Genomic DNA, 18,346 nt, shown 5'->3' on the forward strand with positions numbered 1-18,346 from the left:
TTCCAATTTGGCAGACCAATGAGATGAGTGCTAAAGTTAATTTATTTTCCTTGTTCACACAAAAACTTTATTCCATCGTACTTCCTTCTGAGTCAAATTGTTAAAGGAGCCCATCTGAGACAGCAGCTTTCATTAGATAAGAAACAAAAATAAAAGATAATTTCTTTCTGTGGAAAGTTATATTAGCATGTCAATTAAATGTTGCATTGGTAATTAAACAGTTACACAAAAGAACTTAATGGCTTGGCTTCCAGTAAAGAAAGCTTCCACCTCCCAATCAATTTTTTTGCTGGCATTAAAATAAGTAAAGAGTTAAATATGTCTCTGTGTTGAAAAAAACCATGTATTTCCACAATAAAAATAAATTAAAACAATATTTCATATGTGTAATGATTTGTCATATTCCTAAAGAATGCTGAAAATATTTGTTTACAATTATGGTATATCTGTTAAAGTCGGAGGTCACTTTCCTTCTCAGAATTTAGGGATAAGAGTCCTCAAATAAAGATGTTCCGATTTTATTTCCTTTGCCACATCATACAGGGAGTGAAAGAAATAAAGCATTTAAAGGTCACTAATAATAAGTAATGATACATACAAAATGGCAGCTGCTTCAAAAGGTACTTTTGCCATTTGGCACTACAATTTTCTCACTGTGCTCATTCCAAGGAACCAAGAGGTAAAAATAATCCTTTAGGTGAAGTGTTTCATTAATCTCAGAAGTATTAAACTGTAAGTCCTGGTAGGAGGCCAAAGCAACATTGCAACAATGTGGCAAGGCATTTTTCTTACAATAAATCTTTCTTAGCTTAGATAGCAACAAAAAATCTTTTTTTAAATTAAATATATATAAATTTAATTTAAAATTTTAAATATATAATATATATTTATATATAAATATGTATATTTTGTATATATTATATATATATATTTTTTAATGGGGCAGGTGTCCTAATTGTGAGTAAAAAAAAGCCAAGAGTAAAATCTAAAATTTGCTAGCATGAAAGGAGGTTGAACAGGTCTCTTAGTCCCTCCCCTTGTAAGTAGCAAGGTCACGACTAATTAGAACAACTGTTTTCAGAGTATTTTTAAAAAGAGTTACAGGGAAGGGAAAAATTAATGTTCTTTGATCTGCTTCTCTCCATAGTAAAATACAGGGCTTCTCAAATTTTAATGAGCATATGAATAACCAGGGGACCTTTTTAAAATAGAGTCTGAATCAGTACATCTGTGGTAGAGCCTGAGGTTCTGCATTTCCAGTAAGTACCCAGGTAATGTCAAACCTATTGGCTGGAGGACCACATGCTGAAAAACAAGGGCAAAAATAAATAAATAAATAAATAAATAAATACACACACACACACACACACACACACATATATATACACACACACACACACACATATACATATACAAACTATTTTCACAGACTTTAGATGGCTCATTGCAGATGTAAACAGACTATTACATTGGGATCTACCTTTTCGTTATTTTACTCCATTTTTTTCAACAGATATTGAGCACTTGTTATATCCAGCAAGCTGTGAGGTCCAAAGTTATATAATACATATTCTCTGCTCCTTATTGTAATTTAATTATTTATCAACAGATGGTAAAGGTGATCTTTTTTAAGTACTTTTAAAAGAAGAACTAAAGAATACTTTGTACATGAGCACTGTCTTTCTAATAAATCTTACTAATTTAGTTCTGGAATTCTGAAGCCTAAAATCTCACATTCATTGGATAATTTTTTTTCAAGGGTTTATCGTGTGGTAGATGCTAGACTTTACCATGTCTCAAAACTTTAGAATGCTTTCTTCCTTCCTGCTAGTCAGTTTTATCCGTGATCAGTATAATTTTGAACTCCTTTTCCTTATAAGTGTATTAAATAAAATCAGGCTGTGAGGAAGGCATTACATTTTAAAAAGGTTGATCCTGTGGATACCTAGATATATGTATGCATCTGTTTGGGCTCAAATATATGCCATGATAAAAAGGAATAAAGTTAAAAATAGATCAAACATTATATCTATTGCCCCAAGCAAATGTCCAAAGGTAAAAATTTTATCTAAATAAATTATATGGATTGAATGCAAATGTTCATAAATATTGGTTATTAAAATAAATATGCACTATTTGACCAAACTATTGATATTTTTGCCTTAATCTATTACTTATCCCACCTCTGAAGATGTGTGGGATACAGGAGTGCCAGTAGGTAGAGTCTTGTATAACTTTTATTAAAGAAAGGAATGTAGATTTTCTAAAATACTTTGAATTCCTTCAACCTATATTTACTAAAGATCTATTATATTCAAACATATTAATACAGGAGATTAAAAAACATAGACTCCATGGATTTATCATTTATTAAATATTTACAAAGGCATTACCATATGTTACAAACATGCTTAGCCTATGTTAGCTTATGAGTATTGAGCAGATGAGGCACCCCACAGAAAATTCTAAACTGTACCTTGTACTAAAAATCAAGACAAATTTCATGAGTTGGGGTAATCCTCATTTATGAGGACTGCTCCAAGGCCAAGGCCTGGCATTCTGTAAGTACCTAAATATTTGTTAAGCAAGCAAATAAAGAGAGAGTTGAAGCCATAGAAATTGATGAGAATGTTGTAAGATGGTGACTGATTAAACAAAATAAATGATAATATAGATAATGAGTACTACAACATTTGAGGAGTATGCAAATAAGGGGATGGGAGTCATTTTTGTTTATTACAAGATATTACATTGTATGAAATGAGAAAAGTATTGCTGAAACCCTAAAATGAGAAGTTAAAATTATGTGAAAGTAATTTTTATACTTATACCCTACTATACTGTCACCAAAAAAGTATAAATTAATCATTTCTAATTCAATCTTTGAAGTCCTCTCAGAATGAAAATGCTGAGAACTCACAATGCTGCCAGAATATTTTATTTCATGAATAATAACACTGATTTCTGCTGATCATTTCTATGCTAATCAGAATTTTTATATTGGGGGCTCTAATGGGACAAATCATTTAATGAAATGCCATCGTTTTTTAAAAACAGGAAACTGAAACCTAAAGTGGTTTGATACCCATTTTAAAAGCTAGTCAGAATTAGAATTAGAATCCAGTCATTGCATCAAACTGCCTCAGTATGCTTAACCCCATTCTCTCAAAGAATGTTATCTGAGTGCATTTGAAGACTGAGGGTGGAGTATCTCTAAATCATTACCTACAATGAGGATCCTGTGATCAATGTTGCTCCATTACAAAGCATTATTTCCTTTCTCCCTAGTAGTAGGTAGATAATCCTTTATAATAACATTTTTCCTGTTAATAAATATACATAAAAATGCAACTTCAATAGTAATCAAAGAAATGCAAATTAAATACCAGTTTTTTTTTTTAATTTTATTCCTTTGCCTGTCAAATTTGCAAAGAATTATAAAAGGATAACAATCAATATTGCAGACGCTTCAGTGACTGAGCAAACTCCTACTTTGCAGGAAGAGTGTCAATGGGTTCCAACTTTATGAAAAATGACTTCGATTTGGTAATATGTATCCAAAGCCTTTAAATCAATCATATTTGATGGCCCAGTAATTTTCCTTCTAAGAATTCACCCCATGAAAATAATCAGAAAATTAAATGAAGATTTTTGTAAATGGATGTAAAATTTAACACTATTTATGTTACAGAAAAGGAAAACATTATTTATCATACAAAAAAAATTTTCAGATCATCCCAAATGTCTTAGTTAGAGAATTAGAAAATGATTGATTATATAACTGTCCACGAATAGTACAAAACCATTCACAATGTTATTTTTGAAGAATTTCATAATATAGGAAATTGAATAGTTTATAATGTAACATCAAAAGAGCAGGATGTAAAATATATGTATAATACTACAGTAATTTTAATGACCAGGGGAACATACTTCAAGACTTTAAGTGAAGTCGGTGTGCTGGTCGGTTGAAAATTATTTTCTTTTTCTCTTTAATCCTGTCTATAGTTTCCAAACTCTCTATTAAACACATGCTAACTTTATAATTAGAAAAACAACTTTTTTGTTATAATAAAAATATCTGCAAATATCAAAAAGAGACAGTGGAACCAAAATTGCATAGTTTTCTTTCCGTGTGTCCGCACCTCAAAATAAAGTCAACGCGAATGAGTTTGTTATTTAACGGTTGTCTTCAACAAAACTATTCTTATCTTGGGCAATCAACCTCAAGAAAGTCTGATTAGCCAGCTGCCAAGCGTGACCTTGAATCACCCCTGGGAAATCTAAACAAGAGGCTCCACTGTCTAACCCTCAGGACAGCTATCTGCCAGGAGAAAAGCAAGAATAGAAAGACTGGATTATAATGCGTATCATGCATAATTGGAAAGAAGCAAGATTTCAGAGATGATAGATGTATAAATGTACACTCACAAAGCTTTGGTCAGACTTGTAAGAGCTTCATTAAAAAAAAAAAAAGATGCCATTTAAAACCTAAAAGCAGAATAAACCTGGATCATTTACCACAGAGTCTGAATTAGGAACAAAATAAAGAAATTCACTGTTCAAAAGAAAAGAGGAATGGATATACTGTTAAGAAAAACAACCTGTGGTCACAAAGAGGGCATGGTCAGATAGCTCTAAATATTAAAATATGAAGACAGGTATGTAGAAACAATCAAAACCCATGGTTGCAAAAAGAACCAAATACGTACGCGAGAAGTAAGTGCTTAAGAACTTACTGCTGGAAGTACAGTGGGTGTTGGAAAATTCTACTTCACGTACAGCCTTCACAAAGAGCACTTTAGGCAAGCCATTTTTACGCAAAACTTCCTGGTGGCCAGAATAACACGCTGCGGCCACTGCATCCTGCCCCCAACCCCGCCCCCCTTCCCCAGCTACATACATTCCAGTCCTTAAAAGGGCATAAAATCCCACTACTCTCTTCTACATTGGCTCAATGCCATTCCTTCCCAATTCCCACCCCAACAGACCCCTGGGTCCAATCACCACTTGACCCATCAGCTAAACCCCTGTCTATCTTTACCAAGTCACCGCCCCCGAAAGCAAAGCATAAATACAGCTCTCCTTTGTCTCGCGTGGGCCGCCATGCTGATGATGCCTTTTCTCCTGCCGATGTTCGAATAAAACTTTCCTGCCTGAAAGTCACCTGGTCACCGTGCCCTCCATGACTGTGCACCCCGAAATTTCTAACAGTGGTTTCTCATTTGAAGTTTGCAAATAAAGAGATTTATGTTGTAATGTCATCTGATCTATAAATATGAGAGGTTATAAGTTTTAGGCAATATCATAGCAATGAATTCATTCATTAAAGTGTCAGATTGTTGGTTTTCACTTTAATTTTTACATTGAGCCTTGCATTCTACGTCCATGCATTTTCCATTTACAAGTGACTATATACAGTGGATATCCAGGATTCTAAAAAGAAAGAATTTGCACAGTTCCTTGCAAGTTAAATTCTTTGACATTCTGTAAGATGTGTTCTCCCTTCACTAAATTGGGTACTGCTTAATTAATCCATTCCATAATTTTAGCGTTCATTCACTGATCCAAGTAGCTGCTTTTATCATCTAATAAGAATGCTTCTCATTAAAAGACTATAAAATATAGTAATGAAAATAATTTGACTTGATGAAGAAGATTCAGTTTCATAATAAAAGTAATAATGATAGAAAGCTATGGATTTTATTTATTTGTGAGAAACAAGCTCAAAAAAATGTTCTCTTTTAAGCATTCAATTATTCCTTTCAATATGCTTATGGTTTAGCTAGCAGAAAACCATCAATCACCATTGTCTTACTACAAGGAGAAAATGGTGGCTCAAAATACATAATGATTATGCAGGGTCTACCAGGGAAAATAAATAAAAACAAACAAAATCAGGTATTTACAGGAGAATTCGGACACAGTGACCTAAGGATTCCACATATACTTAAGCAAAGGGAAATTAAACATCATTTTCAACCCGATAAATAGTCGTAGCCGGAGGCGATGCCACTGATTATGAAAAATATTGTATTGACAAGATGAGAGACTGATAAAACTTTTAATAAACATTTACTGAGTTCCTACTTTGTGCCAGGCTTTATTCTAGACTTGGAGCACAGAGTGGTAAATAAATGGGCCCAGAGATCTACGCTTATAGAACTTTGATTCTAATGGGGAAATAAAGTTATATATATATACACACACATACAGAAATATATACATAATATACATATATGTATATAAACAAAAATCCTCTATGTACCACTTTTTTCAATGTATCCTTATCACCTAGTTCTTTTTGCTTCATTGTATAAAAGAATTGCCTTCCATAATTGCATTCCCTTGGCTGGGTTCTTTTGGGGGAATAAACAGGAATGGGGGTTCTGTAGTGTGAATACAAAACATTCTTATAGTGCCTGTGAACAAATGCACAGAAGCTGGTGGGGAAATATCAACTAAATGGAAATTCCCAACTGATCTTAACTATACAGGTTTCAAATAAACCATTTTCAGTTGAAAGATTTTCAACCAAAGATCAAATATCCGCTGTGTGAAGCTAATCAAAATAAAATGTTCTGTCCTTAAATGTTCAATTCCAAAATGCAACAAATTTTCAAAACTGTCCCTTTGCTGGCTACTCATTGAGTTTGTACCCTGTTGAAATATACATATTTAAAAATATCCTTGGCCAGTTAAAACCTTAGAACAACCTTTTGGTATATGTCCTGTAAAACCTGAATAAAAGCTAGCTTGACCTAACAAATGGAAGTTAATCAGTCAGCGTGGGAGACGACTGACAGTAAAACATTTGTACTTTCTTACAATTCTCTCTACATGCCTATTGTGGGAAAAACTATTGGAGTTTCCATTTGAGAAGTATTTTGGCTCAGTGACATTTAACTCTGCTTCCTTAATTGCCACCTGCTGTTTTTGTGCTTTGCTTTTGAACTAACCAAATTGACTTCTTTTTTCCTACTGCTAGAAAAAGTGCAGTAAGTTTCCTAAGTACCTCCAACTCCCCTTCTTTGCTGACAAAAAAATATATTCTATTTCTATCCCCTAATTCTTTACGCTGTTAGAAATGATTTTTGAGCAATGAGACCAGAATGGACATGCTTTTTCATTGTGACACAAATTTCATTGGTTATCATGGTACATTCTGGTATGTTTTAGGACTCAGAAATACTTCTGATGGCATAAGGGCAAGTCCAAAGCAAAACCCTCAATAATGACTAATTTAAGGAAGGAATTAAACAGCTTAGCCTGTTGAGTCAAACATACCTTGATCCAATCATGGCCCTGCCTTTTACAGGTAGGAGACTGTGGTAAAATTAACAAATTTTTCTAGGTCCCAGTTTCTTTCCTTATAAAATGAGTCATATTAGTATCTCGAATTGCTAATGATGATACTTAAGAGAGAAAATGAATACACGGTGCATGACACAGAGAAAATGCTCAATGAATATTAACTATCATTTGTCATGATTTTTTCCCAATTGACACATAATTGTATTTCTGAATTCACCTGCATTCATACATTCACCAAAAATTTGCAGGGTGCCTACTATGTATAAGATATGCCACCAATTCACCAGGGAATGAATGATTTTTATATTTAGAATGGATTCATCTCCTAACTCCTGGGGTACAAATGGACTACGGAACAAGCTTGCTGGCAGATGACCCTGTCTTCATTTTCACTATAACTATCTCAGTCAAGCCATGATCCTCACCTTCCGGGACCACTTCATTCATACTCCAACTATTCTCATGCCTTTCAATTCATTTTCCAGGAGGCAGCTGGAATTTTCTTTTTAAAAATGGGAATTAAATCCCCAAATCCTCATACTTAAAACCCTTCAACCGGTTCTCATTTTGTTTAGAATAAATCCAAATTCCTTCCATGCCCTATAAGATATGACATGATCAAATCCTAAATCCTACAGACACAGCTAATGGCATCTATTAAAATTTCCTCGTCCACTACCTTTCAGATATATTTGTCTTGTTTTTGTATCTCAAATGACACAAGCCCTTTTCCACTGCTTGGTGTTTACTGGCTGTTCTCTCTGGAATATTTTCCCCCATTTTTTGCATATTTCATTCATTGCTGTCCTCCAGGTCTTAGATCATATGGCACCTTCTCCGAGAGGCATTTGTTAGCTACCCTGTTTTAAGAGGCACACTCCCTTTTTCTTTACTTTGTTTCACTTTGGCTTATTTCCTTTACATCACTTGTCACAAAATCTAATTTTATGAGCATTCCTTTGATTATTATTTGTCTCCCTACAAAAATAGAAGCACCACAAAGGCAGGAACCTTGTCTAAATTGTTTTTCCACTGGCTAACACATAGTAGGTATTCAATATTTGGTAAGTCAGTAAATGAGTCAATGAACAAAAAAGTATGGAGGTCTAGGAATAAAGCTTCACTTTGGTGGCCTAATGAGGAACACTGAGTAAGACTCATGTTGAAAATTGAGAAATGTTTGGGGAGGAAGAAAACACTAGCAAAGAAACAGGAGAAGGCAGTATTTATCTCCCTCCTAAATTATATGAAATAGATTCAGATTGAGATTTAATTAATATTCATCATGCATCAACTATGCAGAAAGAACTTTTATTATATTTTCTCACTTAACCTTCAGGACTCTCTTGTGAGTTAAGAATATCACATAAAGTCACACAACTAGTAAGTGAACTTCTTATTAAAATTTTTAAAAAATAGTGACTCCTGGGTTCATATCCCAGTTCTCTCATGTTTTGACCTTGGGCAAGATCGGGTAGAATGAGGCTTAGTTTCCTATTGTATCACAAATACGTTTACCTAAATTATTGATCACATTCTCAAAAATGAGACTTGATTTGAAGACCATCTCATGCTCTAGAAAATGTATGGGATTACTCTTTAAAATGGTATGGAAAGGAGCATTCATTTCCAAATTAAAAAGCACTAGCAGGTTAATCAAGAAGCCTATGAGTGATGATGACTGTTAGTACATTTTTAATTCAGGTTGAAAATACTGAAGATAATACTCAAGACACTGGAAAACTAATGTTTTATTCATCATTTCTAAGCATTGGTGTAGACGCTACAAAATAGCACAGTGCTTTCCACAGCATAGATATTAAAAAATATTATTGACTGATGCCTACAGAAAAATATGCTCAAGTCCTCTCTGACTCAGGGTAGGAAAAGCAGACACCTTAGAAGGTAGATGAAGCAGATTCCTCAGAAATTTTACATTAAGTGTCTGAATACCTGGAAGGCTAGAAGATTCAAGCAAGTAAAAGCCTGCCTACCCAGCCAAACCATGCCAGTGGCGGGTAGGGTCTATCTGAATAATTACAACTGAAAAAGAAGTTATTTCAGCTGATATTTGAAAGTGAGAAAGGGATTCAGTTATGAATCAAAGAAAAATTAGGCATGATCTAACACATTTATAAACAACTAAAATGGTCACTTATGTAACTACAGTATATGTATACGTCTTATTTGGAAAGAAATGTATTTTGAGTAGAGATTGGTAATATCTAGAAATAGGTAGAGAGAAACAAAGGCTTTGTGTAGCTTCTAATTATTCCTACTTTAATTATTGGATGATCATTTTACCCATTTGTAATTTTCAAGCTTCTCTCTCTTTTCCAGTAGCTGGACAAGGGATAAAATGACTTGCTAAATATTAACTTTTTTTTTGACAAAGCTTCTGGGTCTTCCTGGTTCTGAAATTTCAGCTTCTCTCAAATATTTCTCCCTCAGGTTGAATTCTACCAGAATGGGCTTTACTCTCCTGATGCCTTACTCTCCTGATGCTTTACTCTCCTGATGCAGGGCTTAGCATGCCTAGCTCAATTACTGTTTCCAGTAGAGCCTGGATCAGCTACCCACAACTCCAGACCCATAGAGGCTGTGGTCGTGGATTGACCAAATGGGCCCCATTCCTGCCATCTCCATGATGGGGAATTTGGCCCTCGGAAAGAAACCTTGGAAGAAACAGCTCAGGCTATGGCTCTTGACTCTAGGAATGTCTTTTGTTCTCACTGCTTTGTTCTTTTATTGGTTTCAGTTTAATCTCTCACTTTTAAACCTTTTTTTTTAAACGAAAGCTGCACATGCTTATTGTAGAAGAAAATTAAAATAGTATAAAAGTATATGAAGTGATCAATGACAATACTTTACCTCTCTACAACACTCCAATCCCATTCCCTAAAAGTAACTCCTGTCAGCAGATGCTATGCTCTCCAATCTGCCTATCTAATCTCAGATTACAAACATGTTACCTGTGTATCTAATTTCCTACATACCTACATAAGATGCACACAAGTATGTAAATTCAAAACCTTGCTTTGTCACTCACTAGCACTATGGTTTTGTACAAGTTCACTTCATTTCTTCATGTCTCCATGCATGTCCATCTGTAAAATGGGGCTAAATACAGTATCTGTTTCAGGCTTTTGAAAGAATTAAGTTAAAGCAAGTAAAACTTTTAGAATAATGGCTGGCACCAAGTAAGTTCTCAGTGAAATGTAGCTTAAAAATGTATATAGACATATATATGTACTACATACCATTAGGACTTTTATCAAAAATTATTTATTAATTTAAATAATATATACATTTATTCATCAACCATTTATTGGATACATGATCTATGTCAAAGATTATGCTAGGCACTGGAGGTATAGTAGTGACCAAAAGTGAAAAAAAATACACACACACAAACTTGGAACCAGATCTAATGGAGTCTATAGTCCAGTGGTAAAGACAGTTTTACCTGCCAAGCATCCTATGGTATGGAATACTACTGGGGCTACTTACACAGTGCTCCAATGAACATCCTTGTACCCATGTGTTATCTATATGTGTGAATTTTCCTATAGAACCAAATCCTGAATGTGAAATCTCAGGATCAAAGATATACACAATTTCATAATTTGAAAGATAGTGCCTAATTTCCTGATTAAAATGTTCTAAGTTGTTCTTCCACCAAGAGAGAAACATGAGACCTATTTCCATGAATCTTCATAATCACAGACTACTTTACATTTGCCTATCCATCATAGAATATTTTAATTTGCATTTCTTTAACTATTAGTAGTGTTGAGCTTAATTTTTCTTTGATTGGATATTTGTAATTTTCTCATATGGACATCCTGAACATAATGTTTACCTACTTTTTGATCGATTACGTTACAATAAAATTTTTCATAATTGTAGTTTTATCATAGTGAGGTTATTAATTATTATCAGTATGCTTCTCCAGTCCATCATATATTTTCCTATTTTTTAATGGTGTTTTTCACCATAGAAAAGACTAATTTTTGCATTGTTAAATCTGTCAATCTTTTATTTTATGGCTTTTGGGTTTTATGTCACCTTAATAGTATTTAAAAATGTGTCTACATTTTAAAAGAATATTTGTGAATTTTATATATGCACATTAAATTATCAACTGTAAATGCCACAGTTGTCAGGTATTACAGTTACCTACGTAAAAGGGACTACTCTCAAAATATCTATTCTATATAGTTAATCTGTTTCTCTATGCTTGTGCCACACTGTATCTGGATGGAAATTTATGAAATCTAAAGCAAGTCATCTATTTAAAAATAGGTTCTTGACTATTTTCATGCATTTATTCTCGAGACTAGCTTTAGAATTATTTGGGCAACCCATATCTCCCTTCCCTGCTCTGTGTGCTATTTTTAGTGAGCTCTCCTCCACTCATTTCTGCCCACTTGCTCTCTCCTTAGGCCCCCGGTGGCTGACTCCTTCTCAGTGTATCTCCTGTAATCATTGGCTGGCTGGCCTCCAATTGCACTAAGCCAGTGGAAAGGACCAGTTGAAGATTCAAAGATAAGGGGAAGAGAAGGCTGGGGAAATTTCTCCTCCATAATTTCCCTGCTTCAGAGTTGCATCTTATAGTAGCTAAATCGTTCCAGCAACTACATTTGCCAATGTGTGGTCCTTCCTCCACTATTGCAGCTCTCACCGAATGCCATTTATCTCCACTCATTCTGTACTCCCACCCCCCACCTTTTTGACTAAGCTCTGGGGATAGTAATTGCTTCCTGCTGTTGCTCCTGGCTTGGGTGGCTCACCACCCTGTTTGTTAATATATACCTCTTGTAAGCCGTATTTTCATAAAATTACTTTAATTTCAACCATGAGAGGTGAATTCTATTTCATGCTGTGATTCTGTATGCTATTCTGTTTGCAATGGTTAATTTCATGTGTCAACTTGGCTAGGTTATGATGTCCACAAGCAGTGGTTTGCTTGTTAGTGTGAGGGTATTTCACAGATTTAAATCATTCATCAGTTGATTGCATCTATGAATGATTACATGTACAGTCAACAAAGGAGATTGCTTTCAGCAATGAGAGAAGTACTCTCATCAAATCAGTTGAAAGCTTAAAGGGAGAACTGACGATTTCTGTAGTCAGAAAGAAGAATTTTTATCTCTAATTCAATCAGGCAGTTTCTCCTGGGGAATTCATCCTCACATTCAGCTGTGTTCCCAACTTGTGGCTTCTCCCGGGGCATGCAACATCACCATTGAGCTCCTAACTTGTGTTGTGCCCCATGGAATTTGGGCTTGCCAATCTCCACAGTTGCATAAACAAATTCCTATAATAAATCTCTTAATATTTACATATATATGATGTGTATATGTGTTTGTGTATGCTGTTGGCTCTATTTTTCTGGAGAACCCTGACTAGCATGCCTTCTAAAATCACATAGATATGCAGATATATAGATAGATTGATATAATTATAGATTTATATATGTGTAAATATGTGAGTGTATGTGTGGGTATAAGTATGTCTTGATTGAAATTACTTTGAATGTATTATTATCTTAGGGATAAGCAGCAGTTTTATCATATACTCTTTCTTTTTTCATATCTTTATTTATGTACTTACACACAAATTTAAACTTTCTCCAAACAATCCTTACACTTTATTTTGAGTTGCCTTCAAAGAAATAAATAGATTTTATAACTATTCTGGATGGGATTCTGTTTTCTGTTTACATTTACTAATTTTCATTATGGTTTTAATTAAGGAGAAAATCATATTGTTTCCAAATGATGATACTTTTTCCATTTTCTCTAATATATGTACCTCATATTTATTTTTTCTTGTCATATAACATTGCCTAGATTCTCCATAAGAATACTGAACAATAACAATAATAGGGAGTATTTTTTGTATTCTGTTTTATGTCAAAAATAATTATTCTGGGATATCAAGATAAGGAAGTTTCCTTCCATCCCTGGCTTAGTAAGAACTTTTCTTAGGACTGGGTAATAAATTTTGCAAATCCCATTAGAAATATTTTTTCTGCTTTTACCAGGAGGACTGACTAGGTCTGGTTTTCTGACCTTTTTCAAGAATAGGAAGAACAAAGATTAAATGTTAAGTGATCACTGCTTTGTCATTTGTTTTGAATTTCATTATTAATATAAATGCTATTTCACATAAGGTTATTGATTACCTGAGAGATCTCAAATTCATCCCTTTAAAAGCTTCACCTCATTTTTATTTAAAATATATGACAAATATGGGTGGAATTTCACTGTTTGCAAAGAGTTTTCCTAGCTAAAAATGATTCTACTGTAATTTAGACTAAAGTGTAAATAGCTAATAACCTTCCATGCTTAAAGTATTTCATCAGAACAAAATTTATCTTTAATTGATGCAACTTTAGATGGCACAGGAGGCCACATTTCCTGATAGCATCATAATTTAATTCATTTACCTACACAAATAATTATTCTACTGAAGCAGTTAGGAGACAAGTTGATTTATAATCCCAAACTGTCACTGGGCATAGCAGGAAGTAAGTACATTTCCCAGGCTCCCTCTGTTATGATCACCATAACAATGACCCTGAAATTGTATCCTCACTCATTGTCTCTTTACTGGCCACTGCATTCACATATTCTTATGAATTATAAAAATAATTAAACTAAGATAAGTTGGGGGATGTATGAGAGAAGAAAACAGATTGCAATAGAAAGTGCTGCACAGGTTCAGAAAATCTTGATAGAGCTAGGCTTCTAGAAGTTTAAATGAACCAAATGCAAATTAGCCCTATGCTTTGAAATTTTTTTTTGCAACTTATCATTATAAATTTGTTACTTTGTGTGAGAGAGTTTTGTGTGATGAACAATCAAGTAGATGAAATTTTCAGTAAAGAGTACATACATTGCCAAGAATTCATCAGGTTATACTAAATTAAATAAGTGGAAAAAATTTGACCACTGCAAAGTTTAAAATAATTATGATAATATACATTTGTCTTCAAATTTAAAGTAGAATAATGAAAGTACAAAATTTTATTTTGGCAGAAATTAATCTTTTATATTTTGTACAAATAACATTATGCTTTGAGCTTATAGCATGTGGGCTTGGCTTTGTGCCTTTACTTAAGCTATTGACACTGCCTGGAATGCCTTGTCCCATTTTCTTTCCATTTATTTAACTAAATAAATGTTATCAATCATTCAATGTCCAGGTGCTTTACAGTTGTTTCCATGAGCACTTCAGTAGCTCAGTACACAATGACCTCTTCCAACCTCTGAACTGTTATAGCCAGGTGGATTCTACCATATAACACATTGATATCCTAGCTTATACATACACACACACACATGCACACACAACCGAAGTGCAGCTATTAAAAATTTATTTTCTAGGGACTTGAAATTCTTATTTAAAATATTCTAAAAGAAGAAGCCCTTCTTTATTTTCTAATTTTAAAATCAAGGTTTTTATTAAACTTAATTCATCAAGAATGGATTGGCACTTACCATATGTCAGGCTTTGTTTTTGGTTGCTGGAGATAAATAGTGGAAAAGAGAAACACAACCCTTGAACTCATGGTGCTTACAATACAAGTAACATAAATAATCCCAATGTGTGAGGCCAAATAGTGTGCATTTTTCTACATTTTTAATATATCTTAAATGTGTTTAATATGAAAAAAAGGTAAATTCAATATACTACATAAAATACTCATGTATGACTATATATATGGAAAGCATTAAGATGAGAAGAGAAAGACATTAGCATTCCTTTGATTTTTCAAATATGAAGGAGTCACTTCACTTGAGTCAAATCAAACCTACAAAAGATTGTTTGTCTATGGAGCTCCTTTATTGTTATTATGTTTTCTATTTTCTCTTTTTAGGATCTGAGGGGGAACCATATGTACTCTCAGAGCAAAGTACATTTTCAGTGTCTAATACCAAGCCTGGCTCAATTTATACTCAAAAAAATATTTGTCAACAAATGAAAAAAACAAATGATTGCCAACAAAAATAGTGTATTCTTTGTTCTTCTGTCAAATAATCTGAATTAGGTATATTCTCATTTACCACTATTTGTTTCTTATTCCACCTCCAAATCAGTAATTTCATTTATGTGGGAATGTTATTTCATTCACCTAGTTAACCATCATATGGACTTTCTTGTGCCTTTCTACATACCACTTAATTTTCCTACATTCACTATTCTGAAACATGGATATTGAATAGGCAAACAGAAAAAAATGACTTTTAAAATTGTCAACTATAGTGCATAAAAATATTATAAATATGTTTAAAACTGATTAAACATCTCTGACAGAATGTTTTTTTAGATAAAAATGGAAAAGATTAGCATTTATTTCAATATTTGAAATGGGAAAAATTAGATTCAACACTTAGCAGGTCAAATTTAATGTATAGCATAAAATGATCCAGAGTTTTACTTCTTGAGGAAGCTCCTTAGAAATACTGATCAAACTAAAAACTATAAATAAAATTGCATTATTTAACATGGTGCATTTTAACAACATCATCATCAACATCATCATAATCATCATCATAAATTTCAAATTAAATTAGAATTTTCTCTTCTGTGGAAACTAAATGAAGCTAATACTGTGAGTGAAGAGAATCTAATTTACAGGGCCATTATAGCTGATTTACTTCAAATAAATTTCTGCTCAGTTCTTATTCTTTGCATAAAATTGATTTATGAAGAAATATGCAGGTCGAGAGCAGTCCACTAAAGTTTGCTTTTTATATGAGTATTTCACACAAAATGGTTATTGACCATATGAATTTTGTCTAGGACTTTACCCATGGGAGTTGTTAACATAATTCATTTACAATTCGGTTAGCAAGAAAATATACTAAATTGAATTTTACTATGAAACAATAAATCAAATAAATGTGGAATATACTACATCCCATAAAATGAACAAACACTGATCAAATTATACAGCTGAACTATGTAGCACACATATCCCAAGACATTTAAAATATCATCTTCATACTGTCATTAAATAAGTCTCAAGATTGAAAGGGTTTACATGAGCACAAATAAGTAACTTTGGGTCATATTATCAGCTCGTATTCAGTAGGTATAATGGTATATTAAAAATAGAAACCTCTTCTTACACACTTCATCAGTAATCATTCAAACCTTTTTCTAATCATAAAAGCATACGTTTTGCTATGTCATTGAGATGAAAATACATTTTTATTTTATGCTGATTATCGTAAAATCCCGTATCATTAGCATCTTCAAGTACTTAGAAAAAAGAGACCTCACCAAATCAGAAAACCTGCTCCTGGGATCAGAAAGTTCTAGTAAACATCAAATAAACTTTAGCAGATAATCTATAAATGATCCAGTATCCAGTACAATGCCTTAACCAAATATGGTGTTGAATGAATAGTTGTTGCTTTCTTACATGTATGTGACACACTCTATCAACGAAAGAAGAGATACTTAATCCTTGGTGACTCTAAATATTTTTCCTGGCTACTTCTGCAATGCTAATTAACAGAAAGGTTTCCGCTACACCTGATAAAGTCCTTAATACCAAGGCTTGTTCTAGGAATTCCAATATACTGGATTTGATAGTGTGACCTGAAAGAGGGTTCCTCCTGCTAAGAGCTATATCTATTTATCATCTCTCTATTTATCTACCTAATCATATTTACTTATGATCCTATTACATCTATAACATTTCAGACCATAGGGAGATAGATAGATGTTTATTTGTGCACAATGATTCTAAAAAAACCTATGAAATGTTTAATGGCAAAGACTTCCCCTAGAGTTTATTCAATTCCTATTAGACATATTATTTCTTATTTTAGATCAATATTTTGAACAAACTCTCATATATTTGGGTCTCATATATATGCTACATCTATTGTCTATTGCAGCCTGATTGCAGCTAAAGTATCTATGCAATCTGATGCTTATATGGAACAAATGACACTAACAGAAACTATCTATGACACTGTGGGGTCATCAAATCCATAACGTTCATTTTCTTATTGACCAGATCATTAGTTTGATAGATAAGAAAATGTCATATTCACAGTGTAGCTTGTCAATGTCTCCAATAATAAGTTCACAGCAAAAATGTCAAATCTTTACTAGAATAAGGTAGTTTTAAGAAACACACAGGTGACAGAACACCATACCCAAAGAGAAATGATACATGCATCTCTGTCAATGTCAAGTGATACATGCTTGAGGGTCACATGACTCTCATTTGGACTGTTTCTACCAAATAGTTTGTCAATAACTTGCATGTCATGGCATACATATACAGCTATTATATTAAGAGATGTTACTATTCTGAGAAGAATATGTCTCACTGCCTATAATAAAATCCAGATATGGATGTCTTAATGGAAATAATATTGAAACCAATAATATGAAATTTAGTAGACATCAATTTAAAGTTTGGAATTAATATTGAGAAGAGCAATTTATAAGGACTGCATGGATTCGGAGAGAAAGTTTTTGATTCGGAGTCAGGCGATTCAAATTCTTCTAGCCCTAGGGATTACAAAGTGTGGGAGCTATGGTAACCATGAAGGTAAAGGGTATCAAAAGCAAGCATATGACTAAAGATTGTAGGTTTTTTGGTGATGGTGGAGACATACTGAGCTCTCCACACAGTGGCAGGCAGTCAAGGCTCCTCTAGGTAGAAGTAAAATCAATGTGCGAATTTTGCAAAAATACAGATTAGTGTTCAATGTCAGAAAGAACTTCTGGTAATAAAATCCCTTTTAATAATTAGACTCGACTAGCAAAAGAGAGGGTCTGCTTCAGAAACACATGCAGTTGGCAGAGCGATTCAGTTAGAGGATGCATGGACATCTGCCATCTGTACTAGAGAAGGTGTTCTGTTCTGCTTGATAAATTGGCTTAGATTACATTATCGTCTCTTAATTTTGCATACATTATCACATTAACTGCTCTTAAAAACATGTGTGAAGTAAGTGGTAAAGGAACTATATAGAGGTGAATTCACTGCGACTTA

At 33.5% G+C, this 18,346-nt stretch overlaps 1 protein-coding gene across 9 annotated transcripts in view; it reads right to left on the reverse strand.

Moving 5' to 3' along the window:
- DMD (dystrophin) overlaps positions 1-18,346 on the reverse strand; it is a 2,178,366-nt gene that overhangs the window by 1,792,959 nt on the left and 367,061 nt on the right. The gene's annotated exons all lie outside the window — the stretch shown is intronic.

Source organism: Choloepus didactylus, chromosome X (assembly GCF_015220235.1).
Source record: "Choloepus didactylus isolate mChoDid1 chromosome X, mChoDid1.pri, whole genome shotgun sequence".
In the NCBI taxonomy this organism is placed as follows: Eukaryota; Metazoa; Chordata; class Mammalia; order Pilosa; family Megalonychidae; genus Choloepus; species Choloepus didactylus.